General features: G+C 38.9%; 2 long non-coding RNA genes and 1 pseudogene across 2 annotated transcripts; all 3 read right to left on the reverse strand.

Moving 5' to 3' along the window:
* Positions 1-1,682: 1,682 nt before the first annotated feature.
* LOC121637385 lies at positions 1,683-2,365 on the reverse strand. The gene is made up of 3 exons (XR_006009836.1): positions 2,290-2,365; positions 1,888-2,092; positions 1,683-1,785 (listed from the first exon to the last, which is right to left on the reverse strand). It is a non-coding gene; the product is annotated as an uncharacterized LOC121637385 (long non-coding RNA).
* Positions 2,366-2,379: 14 nt separating this feature from the next.
* Positions 2,380-3,439, reverse strand: LOC121637387. The gene is made up of 3 exons (XR_006009838.1): positions 3,182-3,439; positions 2,824-2,856; positions 2,380-2,406 (listed from the first exon to the last, which is right to left on the reverse strand). It is a non-coding gene; the product is annotated as an uncharacterized LOC121637387 (long non-coding RNA).
* A 462-nt stretch (positions 3,440-3,901) lies between these two features.
* On the reverse strand, positions 3,902-22,151 carry LOC121636971 (annotated as a pseudogene).
* Positions 22,152-22,228: the final 77 nt, after the last annotated feature.

Raw genomic sequence — 22,228 nt, forward strand, 5'->3', positions numbered from 1 at the left:
GGGCTGGGGGCACATGAGGAAAGGCAAAGACTCCTGAAGGGACAGGGAAAATAAACCCAGGCCACTGGTTAAAAGAAAGAGGAGAGGACAAGGCTCTGAACGGAGCAGGAGAGTGGAGAGGATAAATGTGATGGGTAATTGGAGATGGGCTGGTCATCACTGTTGACCCAAGACTGTCAGGCCATGATGGGGGCCGAGTGTGAGTTTCTGAACTTGGGGCTGTCCATGATGATGCCTGAAAATGACAAAGTAATGTAAACTAAACACAAAGCACTCATTCCCAGAGAGATTAAATGACTCCATTTCTGGAAAAACTAAACATTGGAATGCTGTGCAAAATGTACAGAAAATGAGAAATTTGCTAAACTTTAATACTCTACATGTAATTGAAAATAGCTGAAATGTTTCAGCTCGTGTTTGTTATAAAATTTCAACTGCTCAATAGCTCAATGCTTTTCTTGTCTTTTTGTTCATTTCATAATGAGCCAAATGTTTTAAAATGATGGCAGGTCGATCAGACAAGCACCTGATCTTTTATACAGAGTCACGCTGGTAATATGTGCAAAATGTGATTTGGTTTTATCTTGCAAAGCTTCCTCTGGAAAAATATGTGTATTGGATGATAGCATTGGATGTATGGTTTGTTATTAATGTCCCATTTTTCATTGTACATTTCTAGAACATTAAGGAGACAGAGATAGAAAGCAGAAAAAGAGGTGGAAAAGTAAATAATCATAGTAGATTTAGATGCATTTGCCATGCAAAGGCTCATGTACAAGTAATGCAAAGAGGATAAGTCACAAAGTTCAAAGTGGACAAGTATCAGTTAAACAGACAGTTAAATTAAAGGCCTATTAAATGCTCATTACTATTAAACAGAAACTTGATTATCCAAACCTCAAACTGTATGAAACATGGCAATGGGCCAATAAACAATAACAAGTGGAAATAATTTATTATTACTATTGCACTAGGTAAAATTTTTGGTGCAAATTTGGAGAAAATGTATCTATATATATAAATGACTTTTGAAATAATTACTCAAACAGAAACATATAGAATCAAAATCTTGATTTTAGAAACAGGTTTGAATAAGCAATATCCAAATGTCTGTGTAAGAAAACATACTGTAAGAAGGCAAGTAATAAAGGTGAGATGAGCCAAAAGAAAACCCAGCAGTGGAGCAGAACATTTTGGAAAAGAAAGAATAAAATATCTGAGGTAGACATATAAAATATGAAAAAGAAAAAGGTGAAGCTATGCAGGAAGAGAAGAGATACAAACAGATAGATAAAGACACAGGCCCACTGAGAAATCTAGCTCGCGGCTTGCTACTGGATTTATAGGTCACTCTCTCAGATGGTTGAGGGTAATTAGACCAGCCTGTAGAGGAGGATATCAAGGGAAAAAGAAGATGAAAGGGTAAGAGGAGCCCACATTGAAATACCCCAAGTTATTTAAAAAAAGAAAAACACAACTGTTTTCCTTTGCTTTAAATAACAACAAAAGAACTCTGTTCAGCTTTGCCATTCTGGTGTGTGTTGCAGGTGTTACCTTGTCCAGGGGGAACTTGTGTGCCAGTGCCATCTCCATGTAGTCCGGCATAAATATTATCAGAAGACAAAGACCCTTTCAGAGAACAGGGCTGCTGAGTCTGCACAGGCTCTGAGGTTGATCTGGGGAGGTGGCTGGTGCATGACCGTGCCCTGCTGTGAGTGGGGAAAGAAGTTTTGCCTGGAGAACCATTCAAACTCACTGTGGGCTCACCTGCAGCTGCAGCAGCACCTGAACACACATGCGTGAGAATGGTGTTATTCCCTACCCTTACTGAAAACATGGATTATACTGCTCCAGAGACAGGGGCATGACCAGAGGACAGCAGGGCACCTCATCAGCAATAGAAACAGGACGTGTCAAATCAGGCATCTGCTGGGCTGCATGGATAGGAGAGATGGAGCCCAGAGGGTAAAGGTGAGTAGTAGGAGCTAGACATGGGAGTCTCACTGCTGCTGTAGACAGACGGCAGAGGAGTTGGGGAAAATTTAGGGGGCATGTGGCTCCCTGTTTGAACTACAGGATATGGTGAGGGAAACTGGGAAAGAAAAAGGGAAAATGAAATAAAATGAACAAAGACAGCCAGTGGGTAGATACAACATTCACACAGGACCCTTGTGGATAACTCCTACAACTTTATGTACATTAACATTTCATATGTTTTTTTTTTTGTTTGTTTTTCAAACCAAATTGTATGTTTAGCTTGTTTTTGTCATTAATACTACCACATCATACCTGTGTGCTGATCTGCAGGGGCAGGAGCTGGGGAGGAGCACCAGAGACTGACTGTGTAAAGCTAGCAGAGGTATCAGGAGGATTCAGGTGTGACACAGGCTGGTCAGCAGAAAACAGCTATGGAACAAAATCATGCATTAATTCTAAATGTTTTTTCTTCTTCTTTTTCACTTTCAGAGTAGGCATTTTGAATATTCTATTCTATTCTATTCTATTCTACAGTCATTTAGCAGACGCTTTTATCCAAAGCGACTTACATTTGAGAGGAAGAACAACACAAGCATGAATTCAAACAAGATGGGACGTCATAATTAAGTGATAGTCAGACCGCTTTTGAGTCCAGTTGGACCCAGGTGCTGTCATGTAGTGCTAGTGCAGTGCATATAATTTTTTTTTCTTTTTTTTTTTTGTTTATGGAACACGAAAACAAAATTTTAATTAAACTGGCAAGTTATTTGGTTCAAAGTACTCCACAATGACACAAGCTAGTAGACAGCTTGTAATTCTGTGTCCTTTTGCAGTGTGTTGCCCCACCTGAAGAGGCATGGCAGATGGTGGGAACTGGTGCTTAAGGGAGGAGAGACAAATGGGAAAGAAACATACAGCAAATTAATAAACATTCTCATGCACACACACCTAATGTAGATAGATTTAATCAGATTTTATTTTATCAATGCCAATATTCTATTTTTATTCACATTTTATAAAGTGCCTCAACTCCTTTGGAAACAGGATTACATTTTGTTGAGATGAGCAATCCAAAAGGATTTATACTTATAAGAGCTTGCCAGGCTGAACTGCATGGGATAACTTTCAAATGTTGGCTTTCTAATTCTGCTTTTTGTGTCTGTCTGTACAGATGTGGCCAGTCACAGTTAGATGTGTGCAGTACCTGCTCCTGGCTGGGCTGAGCAGTAAGCTGTGTCTGTAGAGTTGGGGCTACAGCTGGGAAGCTCTGTGCTGTCTGTTTACTTGGACGCACAGAAGGGCCTGGTGTTGCTGGAGCAGAAAATGTCTGTCAAAAAACACAGAAGACACCATATTTATTAAACAGTGATTTTTAGGTATTATATGATTACTTTGTGTCTGCTACAGCAAATCTAGTTCAAGATTTTGCGCTTAAAAGCAGGGGTTGTTATTGGTAAGAAAGAATAAAAGGGATATTTTAGGGTTTGGTGCTTTCAATGCTGGAATGAATGGAATGGAAAACGTAAGATTCAGTATTAATCTACTGTCACACAGACATCTAGCTCATTGGGAAGCACTGTATAAGTGAAGCAAACTAAACTAGAAATGGAACAATTGCTGTGGATTAGGAAGGAGCAGAGACTGGTTGTTAAAAGGTGGGAAGCAGCTGGTAGACTCGGCTGCAGCTGCTGAGCCATGTCTGGTCTACATGAAGTCTCCTTCTCTAACCTACCAGTAAATCTGGTCTGCTTTCCTTTTTGAGTGGTGATAACAGCAGATTCCGGTCCAGACTTGGGGTGCACCAGAAAGGAGCATCCAGGGTCAGACTCTTGTCTAAAGGCTCAGTTTCTGAAAATAAAGCTACTATATCTTACAATGAATTAATAAAATGGACACAAATTACTGTCAACTCTGAGCATTCATATAACTTTGTGAGGTCATAGTTTTATTCCTTTTTGCAGAAAAAAGCTTATAAATGTACAATTTATTTTATTCTTTGTATACAAGGTGGTGGCATTATAGTGTATTACATATATTTAACAACCAATAATACAAAAAATTGGTATACAATTTATTTATGTATTGTAGTAATGTGTTATGGCATTTTTTATTTTTTTTTGTCTTTTGAAATGCATGCTTTCCAAATCATTCCAAATTAAAGTTTGGCAACAACAAAATCATTCACAGGTCTCTGCAGGACGAAGTCAGCTGAAATGAGCCAGCAGCGAATTTGTGCAGAAGAGCTGGTACTGTAGTCAAAAGCACTGGAACTACAGACGAAAGGAAAGGAGGAGGGTACATTTTGTGTTTTCTGAGCTCAGAAAAATCAAAAACAAGCTTAAAAATTACACATGTACAAAATGTACCTCGTGACATGAATTTCTTGATCATTGATCCTCAGTTTGGTTCCGGGAACTTGTTGTACCTCCTGATAGACTGCTGGCTTCAAAGCTGTACAGAGTCCAACAACAACACACTGAAAACCTGACACTTCTATCAGCGTATTTGTTGTTTTTTGAGAAACAGGTTTGTTGCGATGATTAACCAACAACTGTGTGGAAATATTTATTCATCGTATCATACAAATGAAGAGGCTAGATAGACAGATACTTTATTTATTTACTTTTATATGGGGGAAATTCATAAGTTTTTCATAAGAAGTTTTCAAGTAATGCAGGGATGAAAAAGTAAAACTTCTTTTACCCACCTAAAATTCCTTCAGTACTGTCGGCAGATGGCCTCTGTCTTAAAACGGGCCAAAGGAATTTGTTGTAGTTCCCGTGAACTAAGATGACAATGCGCACATCGCCGACTGCAATATCTATTTCATTGCCACGATTGATTACAGTCAAACTGGAAAGACACACATCAACTCACATTCACTTGTCTTTTAAGGGTTCATCAATCATTTGTAGTCTACATCATCACTTTTTACTGGTCTTCCTCAGGCTGAGGAAGCACAGAGCAGCAGACAACATCATGACTCAGTGGACCAGTTATAAACATGTCATTTATCTCACCTTGCCATGTCCGCTGAGTAGAGATGATTTAAAATCAAACATATTCTGTATACAGTTTTAATCATTTAAAATGTGTTGGGCCTGTAATTTATTGTATTTACAGTTGTGTATAATAATGATATAACAACACATTTAACGCCATAGTTTAGTAATGAAGACAGTTTTAGTCTTCATAAGCACACCATACATTTTGGTCACCAGTAAACAACTAGAACATTTTAACAGCAGAACAATTTTGAAAATAATAAAAAAAATTACCTTCCAACTGTGACGGGATCTTCTCCAACTGTACGTGCAGCTGCCTGTCCTTCATGGACAGTAACTTCATTTGTGTCAACCTTGACAAGCAGGTCAGTTTGGACATGGATGACAATCTTTTTGAAGCCTCCATTTTTTACTGAATCCAGCTTACCATTCACATACAGCTCTATACAAAAGAGATCAAATTAAAGTCACATCACACTGGATATAAATATAGAAAATCTATTAAAGATGGAAAGTAAAGGAGAGTAAAGTGAGTGAGCAGCTACAAAGACTGATTATTGATTATATTATTAAACTGGTTTGCTTTATTATTATTTATGTTGTTTGTATTAAATAGGTCATTAATCTATTAATCAATTGGTTTTTTATGTTTTTGTTTTTTTGTTTGATGTTTAAGTGTAATTGCTTATTTGAACTTACTCCAAATAAGTATTTTGCTCATTCTACAACTTATCCTATACCAATATATCGCAACCCTGTTTCCCTCCATTCTCTAACTTTTCCTGAACACACAGGTGTCAATTAATAAGATAAATGAAAGCAGATTCAGAGAGTTTCTTAAAATCTTTTTTAAAATTGCTGAGAACTCAGTGGCTGCAGTGTTAATGAAACATGGCAAAGAGTGAGTGTAAAGATCAGATTCAGCAGCAAGTAGATGTATTTTAAATACTGACATTAGTAGGTGTTGGCCAGACTTAGTAGATGTGATATACTGTTGTATGAGGCAAACTCATTTTTATATTATTTCCCCATTGGTGGTATTTTCACACAATATATGGCAGACCTGTTTTGGAAACGCTGGACCAGAGAGTATTTGCCTGAGCTTCAGAAGAGGCAAAAGTGGTTGGTGTTTCACGTAACTTTATGCCTGGAGACATTGTGTTGATTGTGGATGAGACGGCACCAAGAAACTCGTGGATCATGGGCAAAATCATCCGGTCAATACCAGATGAGCATGGACTTGTACGCCGTGTCCGTGTGAAGACCAAGACCAGCGAGTTAGACAGACCTATCACAAAGATTTGTCTTCTCCTAGAATCTGAATGAGGCAGTGGTAAAGACTGCACTCCCGCGGTGTGTCAAGTACTAGTAACCTCTGACACCACAACGAAGATATATGACAAGCCATCCTTAGGACTTAAAGAGACTTATTGTTAAATGTTAATTGTTTCTAAGTTTAGAGAACAATTAGGGGGCGAGTATGTATGAGGCAAACTCATTTTTTATATTATTTCCCCATTGGTGGTATATTCACTTTTTTCTAAGAGGATGTCGTTTAGTTAAGATTGTTATGTTCTACAGTAAATCAAAAATGTTTAGATTGGACATTAAGTTTAATTTGAGGTAGTTAAATATGTAATGTAAATAAGAAGCAACTAATTTTTCCCTGGTATTTTTGGTACTGTGGCTTTAAGAATTCATCCAGGGTGTGTAATGGTAGAACAGCGAACTATAGGTTTTTTTTTTGTACTATATTAGCTGTGGAAGCACACGGTTTTCTTACCGTGTCTTGGTGATTAGTTTGTTATCCAGACAGTCTTGAACTGGCACATGTTTGTGACGCTTAAAGGAATAAACCATTTTGTTTTTTCTTCAAATCAAGACAGAGTGGGACTGGATAATTAAACCACATGAGAGACACGTGTAAACCACGATTACAGCTAATATGCTTATGAGGCAACAACACTGTACATGGACATGTTTACCTGTGTGTAACAAAGTATTTTTTTACTCTCTAGTAATGGTTATACTTAAATGATCTAAATGCTTCTTTCATTACCTGATACGCTATGTATTTTCAAAGAAGTGGCACGGAATATTGTAATTCAGTTATGTTTTAATAGATTTGGTTGTTTGTTACCCTCGGGACATTAGGCAACACTGTGTTTAAAGCAGTGAGATGGTTGCTATCTTTAGCTTGACCCGTTACACCCTGTTTCCATTGGTACAAAGACAGATTCTACTAACCTTTGCTGGGATCGTGAAGAAGTTTAAGGAGGACCCTTCCATGAATGTCAAAGCAAAGTGAAGGAGACTGATTCTCTGTTTTCAGCACAAATCTGTGGGAAACAGGAGCTGTAGACAGAGACACAACGTTAGACAGATGACAGAAACAGCTCATAATCTTTTAAAAGAAACTTCTTTTGATACTGATTTCTTTGTCTTTCTGCTTTTGTGTATGTTTTGGAAATTGTTAAGTATTGGGAAAATTTGCTCTCTAAAAACTTCAGATTTAATTTGAAAGTGTCTGTTTTATGTGACATCAACAATAGGACTATACATGCTGCATTCATAAATTTTTGTAAGTTTCAGATCATGAACTCTGACAAGGTCTCTGTAGTTTTTTATTTACTTTTATAGTAGTTGAGCTTAGTTTCGTGTGCTCAGAAAATGCTGTCAGAGCCATTTTAATGCATGCAGCTAAATCACGCCTGTACTTGAGACTTACGCATGATTTTCTACTTGATGGTTTGGAAGTCTGTCTGTTTGATACTTTGTAACATTAACACCTTCCAAACATAAATGCCAAATCTTTAGACCTGTGATAGCCTAAATCTGTTCCTAGCTTTAGTTTGGATGAAAATAACCCCAATTTAAACTGAAATGCTATACTTTGAATCCCAGTTCATCACAGAAATTTTCCCCATTGAGGGACTAATAAATTATTGTTCTGTCATATTTACTGCAACTTAAAGGGGTTTTGGTAAACAGTTAAAACAATAAAAACTTTGTCCAGATATAACGGAGTGTAAGTGCACATAGATTAATAATAATAATAATAATAATAAAAATAATAATAATACATCTTTGCAATACTTTACCAAATGTTGCTCTCAAAGGGATCAGATCCATAGTTAGATCATCGTCGTAAGAAAGGTCATAGTCTAAAACAAAATTACACAAGCAAAATTACAAAGCAGCTCAGACACCTCTGATATAACCTTATGTATATATATATATATATATATATACATATATATATATATATATATAGTAACTTTCCTGATCTGTTCCATTTTGATATTAAGTAATCAATGCAATAACCATCATGTAGGCTGACGATCAAGCCCCTTCATTGTACTTCTTTCTTCGACCTTCATATGCCAGAGGAGGGCAAAACCTTGGAAGATTAAGTCCTTTTTGTATTTGGGGCATAATTTAGCTGTTTTGTGTCATTAAAACATGAATGGTCTGGATGAGTACTCGATACTTATTTGGCTGTAGGGTGTCCATAATGGACACCTATAAAAGAAGTTTTGGTCAAATAGCCTTATTGTTTTTAAATTATTGATTAAATGCTAGTTGGTAACCGTGGCAACAGAAACTAGCCGGGCTGCAGACACGCCAGATCATGTCTGTGACAATGCATCGTTGTGAAAGCAGCTTGCAGGGTTATTGGGCTCCGTCAATCCAGGAGAGACGAGAAAGGAGCAACATTCTGTCGTCCCGCAACGTCCCAACTAGCAGTTGTCAGGGTCCACAAACGTTAAATCTCCATCCTTCAAACACCACTATGGACATGCCAGTATCTTTATGAAATGTCACGATCAACGGTAACGTTGCATTTAATTTTAAATAGGTCGTCGCCTGTCTTTCTGTCTTAATGACCTTGCTTGCTGAGACAGAAAGACGGGCGACAACCTATTTAAAATTAAATGCAACGTTGCCGTTGGGACGTTGTGGGACGACAGAATGTTGCTCCATTCGCAAAAGATCAAGCTGGTCCGTTATAGCCTACATGTATGTCACTTGAGGTGCAGATTAATCTGTGCAAACCTACACATATTTTTCTTGTATTAGGAGTTACCACTAATGTGAAAAGTCTGCAACCAGCCCACAGTGGCAAACCACTGAGGACCGTTGAGGAAACGGTAACTACCGCTACAGAAACTGCAAGTGCCATTGTTGAAAAGGAAGAAAAAGGAAGAGCTCCAGACACAGAATGCTGCTTCCAAAGCGTGAAGGAGTGCATGGAGGAGGTCCGTGATTTTCCAATTAACCACAAACACACATCAATAAAAGCCAATGTAATTTATTAATGTACATACTTAACATAGCTTATTTTTTAAATTCCTTTTTAACAATAATCAGGTTTCTGGGGGGGGGGGTGGGGGGGGGGGGGGGGGGGGGACCTGTGTTGAGTTTACATATTCTACATGTGCATGCATGGGCTTCCTCCTACAGTCCCAAAACATGCATGTTGATATAAGTCTCTAAAATATGAGGACTCTTCTCGCTAGGAGTGACTGCAAGTCTCATTCAATGTTTGTCTCTCTGTGTTTGGTTCTGTGATGGACCAAGAGCAGCTCCAGCCCCCCTCGCAACTCTACATGTGAATAATCTGTTATCTCGAGAAAATAATGCAAGCCCTAACCGCTCTCTGCTTTGTAAAAATAAAGCGTTAACGGGAGGTAACTAATTTATGTAATTAACTGGATTAATATTTTTAACGCATTTAACGCCTGTCATTAATGATGGCGAGACATGCATGTGTCTAGAGGGCAATATGGACAAAGGTGAGTCGGTTGGCTCTTTGCATGGATTTGAGGGTGTCACATCCATGGGAAATGAGGTTGTTTTAGCACTCAGACTTTTCCTGGTGAGAAGGTTCAAAACCAACTTTTTTCCATAAAAAAACCTCCATAGTTTTGCACAAACATTACTGTTCTGGTTGTCTGTTTGTCTGCCCAGCGCAGCTGCCTCCTCTCCCCCTCCCTCTCCTGTTGGATAAAATAAATTACATGTAGTTTTGCATAAACTTTGCTGTTCTGGTCATCTCTGTGTGTGCACAGCAGCGTTGCAGATCAAATCTACTCCTCTTCCCTCTCCTGTTGTGAATCATGACGGCTGTCAGTGATCAGCTGATCGGTTTTTTCTCTGTTGTTGCTTTTGTTTATCGTTGAGCTGAGAAGAAGGAAACTAGCGGTTCATGGTTCACATTGGCACATATTTACCCAAAAGTATTGTTAGCTTTGGCTAACAGGAGATATTTTGATGCTGTGTGCAGCATGAAAGATCACTCCCGACCAGGAATATAATGTTTATCTTCCCTTTTACTGGAGATGACAAACACTTTACAATCTGCCGTCACAATCACAGACTGTTGAACACTCTAACACCAGTGCAGACAAACTTTTATGTACACACCAGAGCCAGCGAGCAATCATTCAAACAACAACAAACATTTCCCCCGGAACAACTGATCAACTCCTACAAAGTTTCACTTACCAAAGTGAGTTACAGACCTCACTTCTGAAGTTGAACGTTAATATTATTCACCGCCACCATATTCACCATTCAGCATTTTTGTGAATAACAATTTAAATTAAAGTCGCGAGCGACATCCATTGGGTCCGAGCCTCCTGTCACCGGCACCCGTCTGATACACCTTTTCCTAGCATGTTAGGTAACCTGCTAACATGGTATGTAAAATGATAAAACGTCCAGCTGAGAATCTGAAATGTTGATATACCTAGTTAGCATTTTTTGCTAGCATGCTAACATGCTAGCTAACATGCTATGTTGCCATGGCAACAGGTGTTGTAATGTGTTAATGACCCAACAAGCATGAATACTGTCAACTTTGGTGCAGATCCCATGTATTTCTATGGAGATATGAGCAAACAGTGTTTCATGGCGAGAAGGCTTTTTTCCGTCGGTTGCCACGGTTTACACGCTTTCTCCTATTAGAAAAATTTGAGGAGAGTTTTGGTCCCCAACTTGTCAGGAAGCTTCCCACCAAGTTTGGAGTCAGTCGCACTAATGCCCTCAGACTAGTTTGTACAAATACGATATGTGTAAAGTGAAAAAAAATGGGAAAAAATGGCCGTACACGCCAAGATGGCGGGCGCCCCGTTGCCATGGCAACAAGTGTTCAATTGACTTTTTTGCTCGACTCGGCGTGTTACACGTGTGTGCAGAGTTTCGTCTTCCTACGTCGAAGTAGACGTTCGGGACCCCATTCATTTGGGGATTTTTTTTGGTGTCTAGGTGGTGCTGTTGAGCCAATTTTGCATTGAAGTCTATGCATACTCTAGAATATCGAAATTTTTCGCCGGGCTTGATGTGTGTGACAAATTTCACAACTTTTCATTGGTGTTTAGGGGGTCATATTTGGCCTCAAAATTCTTAGAATAATAATACTAAACATTTCAACCACAATAGGGTTGAAAGGGCTCGGACCCTAATGATATTGCAACTTGCCAGGGTGCCACTCCCATGTATCTTTTCCTTCCATGTCTCAATCATTGTGTGCTGGCTCACTGGGAAAACACAGTTTGTGCAATTTGTCCCTTGCCGTTGGCTGTAGTTTTAAGATAGCAGACCATCATGGCACTGCACTACCCTACTCTCTCTCTCTCTCTCTCTCTCTCTCTCTCTCTCTATATATATATATATATATATATATATATATATGTGTGTGTGTGTGTGTTGCCATTACCATAGACTGGAGGACTGGCGGGAGACAAACCAGCGGCAAACATCTGGATAGCCTGATATTGGTGAAAAAAAAAAAAAAAGAAAAATTTTAAAACGAGGTTCTGTTGTGAATTTACTTCATAGAGTTAAGTTATACATGGATAAAGCATTAAACTAAAATTATGCAAATGATAAAGATGTGTTTTCGCTAGGGGTGTAAAGATTACCAGATACATATCCAAAAATCGATACAGTAGTGAGGTTCACGGCACTATCGGCTCATAATTACAGATATGATATAGATTTTGTTAATAAAACAGTACAAATCCGATCAGGGAATGAACAACCGATTTCTGACTAGTTTTGTGTTAGTTTCTCCTTCTGAGGCGGTCTCTGGTGTCTGTGCTCTGCCTGTGTTTAAATTTTTCACCAAATGTTGACATTTTTAAATCCAGGTTAAAAACATTTCTTTTTTTTTTTTTTTTTTTTTTTTTTTTTTACCCTGTCCTGTCCAGCATCCTAACATACAGAACGGTGATCTGTGTGCCATATTTTGCTTGACAGTTTTGCTCTACCAAGGGAGACATGTTATATACATGGCTGCCCTTGAATATTTTTATTATTTTTATTGTAATCTTATTTTCTTTAGTCTTATATGTCAGTGCCGAACCTGACAGGGAGATAGAGGAAGAAAGAGAGAGAGAAAAAAAAAGGGAGAGAAAAGGGCAGGATTAAATGTGGAAATAACAGTTGTCTATGCTGCCCAGAACATATCACAAAAAAACAACAACATAAACTACCACAGTACTACATGATACCGAAAGAAAGATAGGATGACGATGATATAAAAAATTACAATAGTCATCAAACGTACCTGCAGATGAACGTACCAACACACAAACATCAGCTACATCTAGTGAGAAGCGGATGGAGAGACGAGCACGTTTGTGAGCATGCACGTGTTAATATGCATGTGTGGCCATGCAACAGGGAGGAAATGTGTACCCGCAAGGGGGCCGCGATCACGCCGCACCCCCGAAGCATCAGCGGGGGACGGGGGGAGCCCGAGGCCCCAAAGGCCAAGCAGATCCACAGAGTACCAAGCCCGGGACAGCCAAAGCAGACAGAGCAGCGGCCCATCCGGTCCAGAGCAGAGGGATCCCCAGACCGGAACCCCCGGCGCGACGGGGCAGGGGCACCGGGCAGCCCAGGGCGATGGCGAGCAGCCCCAGCGGGCGCGGGCGCTGCGGCGCGGGCCGCACGGAGGGCAGGCGCCCCACAGGCCCCAAGGGCCACCCCCCTCCCCCCAGCAAAGCCCCACCCAGGAACCCGACCGCCCCAGGCAAAGCCACCGTGGGCCACGCCAACCCAATACCAAGGCCAGGAACCCCAGGGACAAGAACATGTCCGCAGGTGTCCCCCCCCCCCCCAAAAAAAAAAAAAAAAAAAAAAAAAACCCCAACCCTTACCCATTCACCCCCCCCCCCCCCCCCCCCCCCCCCCCCCCCCCCCCCCCCCCCCCCCCGCACCCACAGGGGCAGCCCAGGTTTAAAAACATTTCTTTTCTCATGCGCCTATGTATGAAATCTACATGGTAACTTTTTTTTAACTTATCTTGCTTTTAATCATTTTAATGAAATTAATTATTTTATTGTGATTATGTATTGATGCATTTTACTATTTCTAAATATCTGTAATGCCTTTGTTTTATGTAAAGCACTTTGAATTGCCCTGTACATGAAATGTGCTACACAACTTGCCCTGTGTGTGTGTATGTGTGTGATGCAACCAGAAACACGTCCAATCACTTGCTTGCTTCTACCAACCCAGGTCCAGTAAGGTTAAGGTGAACCATTGGGAGGGAAATCAACCGGAAGCAGAAAAAATGGATGACGCAACAGTGCACAGTGCTCTGGCTAATCTAAAGCCAAAGTCTCAAAATACTTCGAGCTCCATAAAAACAACCAAGGCACCCTCGACCAAATCAGCTGCAGTATGCAAAACATGCAAACTAGCATCAAGTATACTGGAAGTACAACAAACCCTGCTCTCCACCTACGTAAATGGCACGACGTGGAAATGGAGAAAAAATGTGCATCAAGAGGCAAGTAAAAGTGCTACTAGTGCTAGCAGCTACTTTCAAAGTGCGTTAGCTGATAACTCCACCTGTTCAAAAGCAATAACAGAAGCTATAGGCTATTTCATCTGCAAAGACATGCGTCCCTATAGCATTGTTGAAAATGCAGGGGTTTAGACGAATGATACGGATTTTGGAACCAAAATACAAACTCCCAAGAAATGGAATGGAAGATTGAAAACAAAAATCCTGCACTCGTGACGAACAATGCTCAAAATATCATAGCAGCAGGTCAAGAGGCATAACTTAACCCCTGTGTTACATGCATTGCACACACCATAAATCTGGCCTCACAGAAAGCTTTTCAAGTACAAGGTGCAAGAGTGCTGGGCCAAGTGAGGAGAATTGTAACCTTTCTTCATCACAGCCCAAAAGCTACTGAAATACTACACCAGAAGCAGTTGCTGCTTAGTTTGCCATCCCACAAGCTCATACAGGACGTATGTACATGCTGGAATAGTTCCCATGACATGTTGGAACGTTTTTTGGAGCAACAGCCTCCAGTTTTTGCAGGTTTAATGTCAAGAGAGCTGAGGAAGGGTAATGATGTCAATACTTTGACAGAAGAAGACCTTGCTACAATTGAGGCAATTGTAAAGCTCATGGAACCTGTCAAAGTGGCAATAACACTTCTGTGTGAAGAAGACAATCCCACTCTGTCCATGGTTGCCCCTGTTCAGGCAAAAACTGAGAAAGCACTTTAGTGCAGTTGATGGTGACCTGCACATCATCGCTGAAATGAAGGCCAAGTTCTTGGAAGACTTCAAAAGAGGTAAGAATAATTCTATTCAATGTATATGTATCTTTAGCATGTGTTATGTTTTTGTTTTTGTTTTTTTTTGTTTTGTTTTTTTTAATTGTGAAAATAGTTGTCAAAGTTCTCAGGAATAGCTTTGTAATTGGGTTAGAATCCAATTATTTCCAGATACCAGGGAATTCAAGACACACTGCATGTTGCCAGTGCCCTAGAACCACGCTTCAAAGTCCTGTCCTTCACTGATGAAGACAAAATCAAAGAGCAGACTTAGCTGTCAGTGTTAAGTGAGGCGTTAACCCTACTCAAGAAGGTAAGTTTCTTTTTTTGTATTTATTCTACACCTTATCAGTTTTGCCTACCTTTGTTTTATTCAGTCCATGTTCTCTCAAACACATGCATACAAAAACACAAACACTAACAGAATTTCTTACTGTGCATTTCTGACTCAGTATTACTACAACTGTAGTAATAGTGACACCATTATCAGGCAGCTGAGGGCAGAGACAGTGAATTTGAGAAAGGGCCTGCACACAGGAAGCCAATACCAGGTGAAGACAATCCTCAAAAGGATGAGCCAAACTGCAGGTGTGTTTAGGGTGGTGTAAGCAAGCACATGGCTATTTTTAATAGGACATTTTTGCTGAATTTTGTTGTGATAATCTGAAGATTAAATTATTTAATGGCATATACTCAAGTAGAAGTCTACATATAGCAATTGGCAAGATGTTTTTAGTTGTTGTTGTTGTTGTTGTTTTTTATTGTTGTTGTTTTGTTTTTATAGAGATTTTTTTCTTTTCCATTTTTCTGATTTAGATGATGACCCTCCCTTTGGACCAGATGTTTAGTGACATTATGGAAACAAGGCCACCACTGAAGTCTTCCAGGGACCTTGCAAAAGAACAAACACTGATTTCAATCAGGGTTGGTACAGTCAGTTAGGTGAGTTAGGTGAGGTCCTAGCCCTGACTGAGACCTGGAATCCGTCCAGAAAACACAACTACGCCAGCTGCCCTTTTCGGTCAATGCAGAATTTACCCAAACACCTCGCTCAGCTGGATGAGGAGGTCGAACTGGCATTCTTATTTCGAAAAAGTGGAACTTTACTTCTCTCCGTCCTATGGCTAACAGCTCATCACTTGAGTATCATTCAGTAAAGGTCTCTCACGCCCTCTAAATGACTGTAGAATAGTCTGGAAATACAGAAAACCGTGATCCTTTGCCTTTGGATGGCAACACTTTACACTGGTGAAGAGGCCAGGCGGATCTGCCAATGCTGTCTGCACTGGCTAAGACTTACCTTATGCATACCTGCTACTAGTGTACCATCTGAAAGGGTCTTTAGTACTGCTGGTGACATTGTCACAGCTCAGCGCAGTGTACTCAGAGAAGACCATGTTGACCAGTTTATCTTTCTGAAAAGAATCTGAAGTAGAAGTACCGTTGTTTTGGCATTTGAGAGTTACTTTGAGGTAGAATATTTTTTTTTTTTTTTTTTTTATGTACATGCTAAACATGAACCTCACATTTCATTTTTAACACTGCTGCAAGCGCTGGTTGAATAATTTCAGATGGCACACAACAAGTTAAGTTGATTATTTATATATTTTTTAACCACAAAGAAAAAGGAAAAATGGTTTAAAAGGCCAAAAAAGGCTAATTATTTATTTTTGATGATGTTTTAAGATTTTGTTTTTGTTGCTTGAAATTCAAAAGCTCAAGTGAGGAAAAACTACTACTGTCTTCTATTAAAACACATGGACTTTAATTTAGAGATTTAAATTCCAAGTTAATACTAAATATCGAAATTGAATCGATTTAGGACCAAAATGGCACTGTATCATATCTTTACAAAGTTAGCTGAATATTTTTTATGGTTCAACTTGTGGACCATGTATTGAGATGCATATCGAATCGTGTGTGTGAGGGAGAGATACACACCCCTAGTTTTTTGCATGCTTTTCTTATTCAATTTAAACATGTTAATAATCATTTTAACTTAAGCTGTGTTCAAAAATTTTGAATTGCATAAGATGTCTTATAACACTTTTATAATAACACTTTCTTTTATTTTTAAAAATGTATGCATATATGCTGTATATATGTATTATAAAGTGGCAGATAGAGCATTTACTCATTATCTCAAGATAAAAAGTTAATGTTGTTGTTTTCTCGGGAAAATAAATTTGTTTTCTCTAGGTAATGAGATGATTAAAAGTAGGTAAGTACTCAAGAGTAGGTGTGTGACACCTGATTTTAATTATCAAAAACAGCCCCATGACAGCTGATGGGAAGGGCTACAGTCATGGTGTGTATGTGTAATTATGTTAATGAGTTACTGGTAAAACTTAACAGTCAGACATGTCGCAATTTCAGCCTTTGTCAGACTTGATTGAAGTAAAATTGGACCATATTGATCAGTGATGGATGTTGGATGTTGCTCGATCTGACGGCTGATGTCAGCTTGCGTCTGACGCTCTACTGAGGCATTCCAGTACAGAACCAGCTCTGGTCCCCTATGAACACTGACAGCCCTGCAGAGCTCCTTCAGAGCCAGACTGCTGCATCTAATGCGCGAAGGAGAGCTTGGAGGAGGTCTGTGATTTTCCCAGTAAACCACAAACACTCAGCAACATCCGATATAGCCCTACAAAAACAAGGCACATTGCCCCATTACAACTGAGAAGGGGGTGGCACCAAGGGGGTCCTGCCACCCACCCAAGACTACCCCCATCTTCAAGGCTGTCATATGTATGAACAAATCTAAAATTCTTTGCTTAATGTGTCAGCTATTTGCGTTAGGTCATAATACACAATGATAACACATATATACATGCAGAAATCGATTTTGGCCAGTAAAGGACAGAAAATGTTAACTGACAAATAATGAAAATTCCAAATTCAATAGCTCAGAAAATTTAAATATTGTGGAAAGGTTCAATATTGAAGACACCTGGTGCCACACTCAATCTAATAATTAACTCAAACACCTGCAAAGGCCTTTAAATTGTGTCTCACTCTATATCTGTTGGCTACACAATCATGGGTAAGACTGCTGACCTGACAGTGTCCAAAAGATGACCACTGACTCCTTGCACAAGGAGGGCAAGACACAAAGTTCATTGCTAAAGAGGCTGGCTGTTCACAGAGCTCTGTGTCCAAGCACATTAATAGAGAGGCGAAGGGAAGGAAAAGATAGAGTCTACCAGGAAGTTCACTCAAAGAACTCACTTCTGAAGTTGAACGTTAACATTTATTCACCGCCATCAAATCACCATCCAGCATTTTTGTGAATAACAATTTAAACGATATTTCAAACTTGCCAGGGTGCCGCTCTCATGTATCTTTTCCATCCGTGTCTCAATCATTGTGTGCTGGCTCGCAGGGAAAAAGCAGTCGGTGCTATTTGTCCCTTGTCGACGGCTGTAGTTTTAAGATAGCAGAAATATAATGGCGCTGCCCTACCGGCTTACCCCATCATAAGTATGAACAAATCTAACTTACAATAATGTGTCAGATCATTTGCTCAGGTCATAATACACCAATGATAACACATATATACATGCAAACATCAATTTTGGTCAGTAAAGAACAGAAAATGTTACACAATGTCCCTTAAATGTATATCTACATTTTGATAATTAACTTCAGTTTAATAGTAATGTATATACTGCCATTACCGTGATGAGGAGGACCACGATCTCGGGAAAGACCTGGCCCTACCTCCTTCAACCTATAAATTGGTGAGGAAAATAAATAAATAAATAAATCATAAATGAGTTTCTGTTAAACCAAAATTCTGCAAATGATAAACATGTTTTTGCATGACATCTCTGATCTAACTTTACTGTTGGGGCCTTGAAGATTTAGAGATTATTGTATTGACTGTGAAGGATTTTCTTTAAGGGATATTTTGTATGAATTAGTGCCATCTAAGGTTGGAATCGTGTATTACATTCTAATGTATAGTGTTCTAGCGTCTCATTTTCTCAAACACGTATTGCAACAAAATAGCTGCCATGTCTCACCAGGAGGACCAGGAAGGACCGCGAAAACCGTGAAGACCTGGATGACTTGGATAACCTCCTATTGGGTTAAAAATAATAATAATGATCATAAAACGAGGTTCTGTTAAACTAAAATTCTACAGATGATAAACATGTCAATCATCTTTTACCTTAAGCTCTGTTCCAATTATTTTTAATTAATTCAGTGAAAACTCTCAAACATTTTATGTTATTTTAAAAACAAAAGAATGTAGAGAAACAGTGTCATTGATTTTCCATTTTGCTTTTCTTTGTTCTGAATTAATGTTACTCATCATATTTATTAATTCTACCAGAACGTGTGGGGATCTTCATTGTTTGTCCATGTCCAATATGATATTGCTGATCTTGTGATGATCTTTCCCCCTCCTTAGGTTTGTGAAGCACGTCTGTGTTCTCCCCCTGAGGCTTGGTGACCACCATGGATGTATGTGGGGTCACAAAGCTGTACTTTAGGGACAACTCCAAGCCTCTTTCTTCACTTTCTCTTTCTCTGCTCCAGACAACAGCAGCCTGTATCACAAATTTCTATGTTAATAAAGAGTTGATTAAGATGTCTACCTTTCTTTTGTATTCACAAACAGGTTTTTGTTGACTTTATCTAATGAATCAATAGAAAAAAGCTGATGTTATGACTACAGGTGAGAGGCCTGTGAAGACAAGGAGGAAGTTTATGGATGTAGTGAAAAAAGACATAAAGTTAGTGGTGCATGAGTCGGTGTAGGAGAAGAAGATGCAGAGGATAGGGTTAGATAGAGGCAGATGATTTGGCAGAGATACCAATTTATTCTATACAGTTAACTTTAACCTTAAACCTGTTTCCTATTTTGAAATTAAAATTTAGTTTTGCTTTAGGTTTTGACTCAGTTAGTCTCAGTCAAGACTGTTATTCTAGTCCAACACCCAGTAACCTTTAAAGACTCTTTAGATACCCTTAAACTAGCAGGATATACCAAATAGAGAGTGATGAAATAATTGTGCTGTTTTAAATCAAACATGCTAATGTGTTGGTCAGCAGCCCAATATACTATTAGTTTTTTTTATTGCTGCAGTGTGTGTGCAAACAGTGCCATAAATCTGTTTATGTGTGCTGTCAAAAGGGGAGCTATTTGTATGGTCAGTGTTGTTTTAGCTGTAGAAGAAAGGCCCCTGGCAAAATTTTATATTTAGGCAAGTTTAAGAACTTTTTTCAGGCCTTGCATTATGATGTAGTGTGTTTCTTTTTTCTTGATTGTGACTGTGGATATGTGCCTAGTCAACTAAATTATTTGTATTAGTTCAATCAAAACCAGACTCAAGTACATGTAGATATAATCTTACAAAATCCTTATCAGAACTGGAAAACACACCCAAATATCACGAGGAATTTAAATAACTTAAATGGGCCCTCAGTATATAAATATATCTGAGCTCCTCATAAAGCTTGAAAGTTGTGTCTGAAAAGCAGTCCATTAACAATCTAAACTGCTCTAATAAATATCAAAATTTATTAACTGCAGCATCATCTGATGAAATTGCAATTCAAGTAACCATAAAAACGTCTGTGCAAATTAATTTGACTGAAATTAATTAATCTGCTAATGGGAAATTTTTTAGCTCCAGAAGTCAGAATACAAAGCAGTGTCTTAACATTGTTGTGGGTTCAACAGTGAAGGGGAAATGAGTGCTGATGCTCTGTTATAAACTGATAATAAAAATTAAACAAAAGATCAGATGGCATGCATCACACTTACGCTTTCTCCAGAAACTGTTTGACTGTGAGGTAAGCCCAAACCCTCTGGAGGAGGCCTTCAGACACTGTTCCAGTAGGGGTCACCGTGGAGGTCTTTGTCTTAGAAAATGTCATCTTTCCATTCCTCTGTCATTATAAAGTTTAATGTCAGTAGAGAAATAATTTCACAAGGATCTCAGAGTATTATAGTTATTTTTTGTTGTGATGTAATCCTTACTGAAACTGCCACAACTTGTGGAATGAAGGTTCAATGTTGTTATCAGTGATCTGACCAGCCACAACCAATTTCAGAGCCATTATAATACTGACTGAAATTAGTCTGGGTCAAGTTGGTTCCTCCCAAATAGATCATTGTCACATCCGTCAACAGAGGAGTGGCCACCTCTTCGTAGAAACCCTGTTCCATACAAATTGGACACAATATGGATGTTTAATCTCAGCACAGCAAATCACTAAGTATTATTTTTCATCACCTCAAATAAAGAACATTGGCATTATGTGCATACCGTCAGCTGTAAATCAGCATCAGAGTCTTCATAAATTCGTCTTCCCACACCGTTGTTTTGCAGCGACATTTTCTCAAGGAAATTAAAATTGACATCAAACCCAAACCGAGGCAGTAGAGAGGAAATTTGCCTGCAATGGCCCGTCTTACATTTGATTGTATGCTCTCAATATTTGTCTCTCCTGCAAGGACACAATACAGCGCTTATTCTTTTATTATAAAGTATCATCACCCAACTGTCTGAACAATCATCGGACTGTAATGAGCTGTGTTCTTGTGCTAAAGGGTTTTATTTGTTTCTTGTACAGTTTGTCAAATGGTATAAGTCATACAAGAGATGCTCATAACTGTTGTTGATAATGAATATTATATTATAATTTATATTATTTTATTATAAACTGTGGAACCCAGTCTCCTTAAGAAGACATGCAATGTTCAATTTCAGGAAAGCAAAATAACAACCAAACAAAATTATTTTTCTTGACATGGAAAATTTTGGCTCATGCCTCAGTTTCATCAAGCAACAAACATGAAACATCAGGGGGGCAGGAGGAGATTTTAACTATGACCTGTTTTTACAAATAGTCTACTTGCTTCTTTTTAAAAGAATGATCTACATTTGTTTTCAAGTGTTTGTAGCAGAGTGTGCACGAGTGTTTTATGATAACCTGAGGTTGGGTCTCCATCCTGTGAGGAGAATAAGGATAGATGCTGAATCTTCTCTGGGATGTGCATTCAGCATTTCTGCTCCCTTCAGCACTGCGGTATTAATGTCTGTAGCTGAAATGCAGGAAGAAGAATTTCACTTCCATCGCGATCATAGATGTTGATAAACCAAAATAAATACATTTCCTGAAAATCTTACCTCCTCTGGCCTCAATAGTCTCAGCAAATGTTTTGGCCTTCTGCAGATTTTCCACTGGTGGCTTGAACAAGTTCTTTTTTCCAGTGAAATATTTGGTCATCAAAAGTGATAAGACCAAAGAAGTCTTCTTCTGCCAGGTCATTTAAAATATGGATTAATGCTCTCCGGGTCTGTATAAGAACAGCATAACACAATTATTTAGGTTAGAAACATGTCATTATATTTGTTTTGGGTGTATTCTTGTCTTAAACAATGTGTTTGTAATATAAATCAAGTTATAGATGTGGCAGACTTCTAAAATACTCCACCTGTTCCATTTTTGTGCCTTGCATTGAGCCACTTCGATCAATAACAAAGACAACATTTTTTGATATTCGGGGAAGACTAGCTGGAGCAAAGTGATGGATGAAGTACCCGTCTGATGTCTGGAATTAGAAGAAACTTTGACTAGTTCTGGGATTATTACAAAGCATAATGTTAATAGACTATTTTAAGTTTACAACTTTCA

The sequence above is a fragment of the Melanotaenia boesemani genome, chromosome 3 (genome assembly GCF_017639745.1).
Source record: "Melanotaenia boesemani isolate fMelBoe1 chromosome 3, fMelBoe1.pri, whole genome shotgun sequence".
NCBI classification, from domain to species: Eukaryota; Metazoa; Chordata; class Actinopteri; order Atheriniformes; family Melanotaeniidae; genus Melanotaenia; species Melanotaenia boesemani.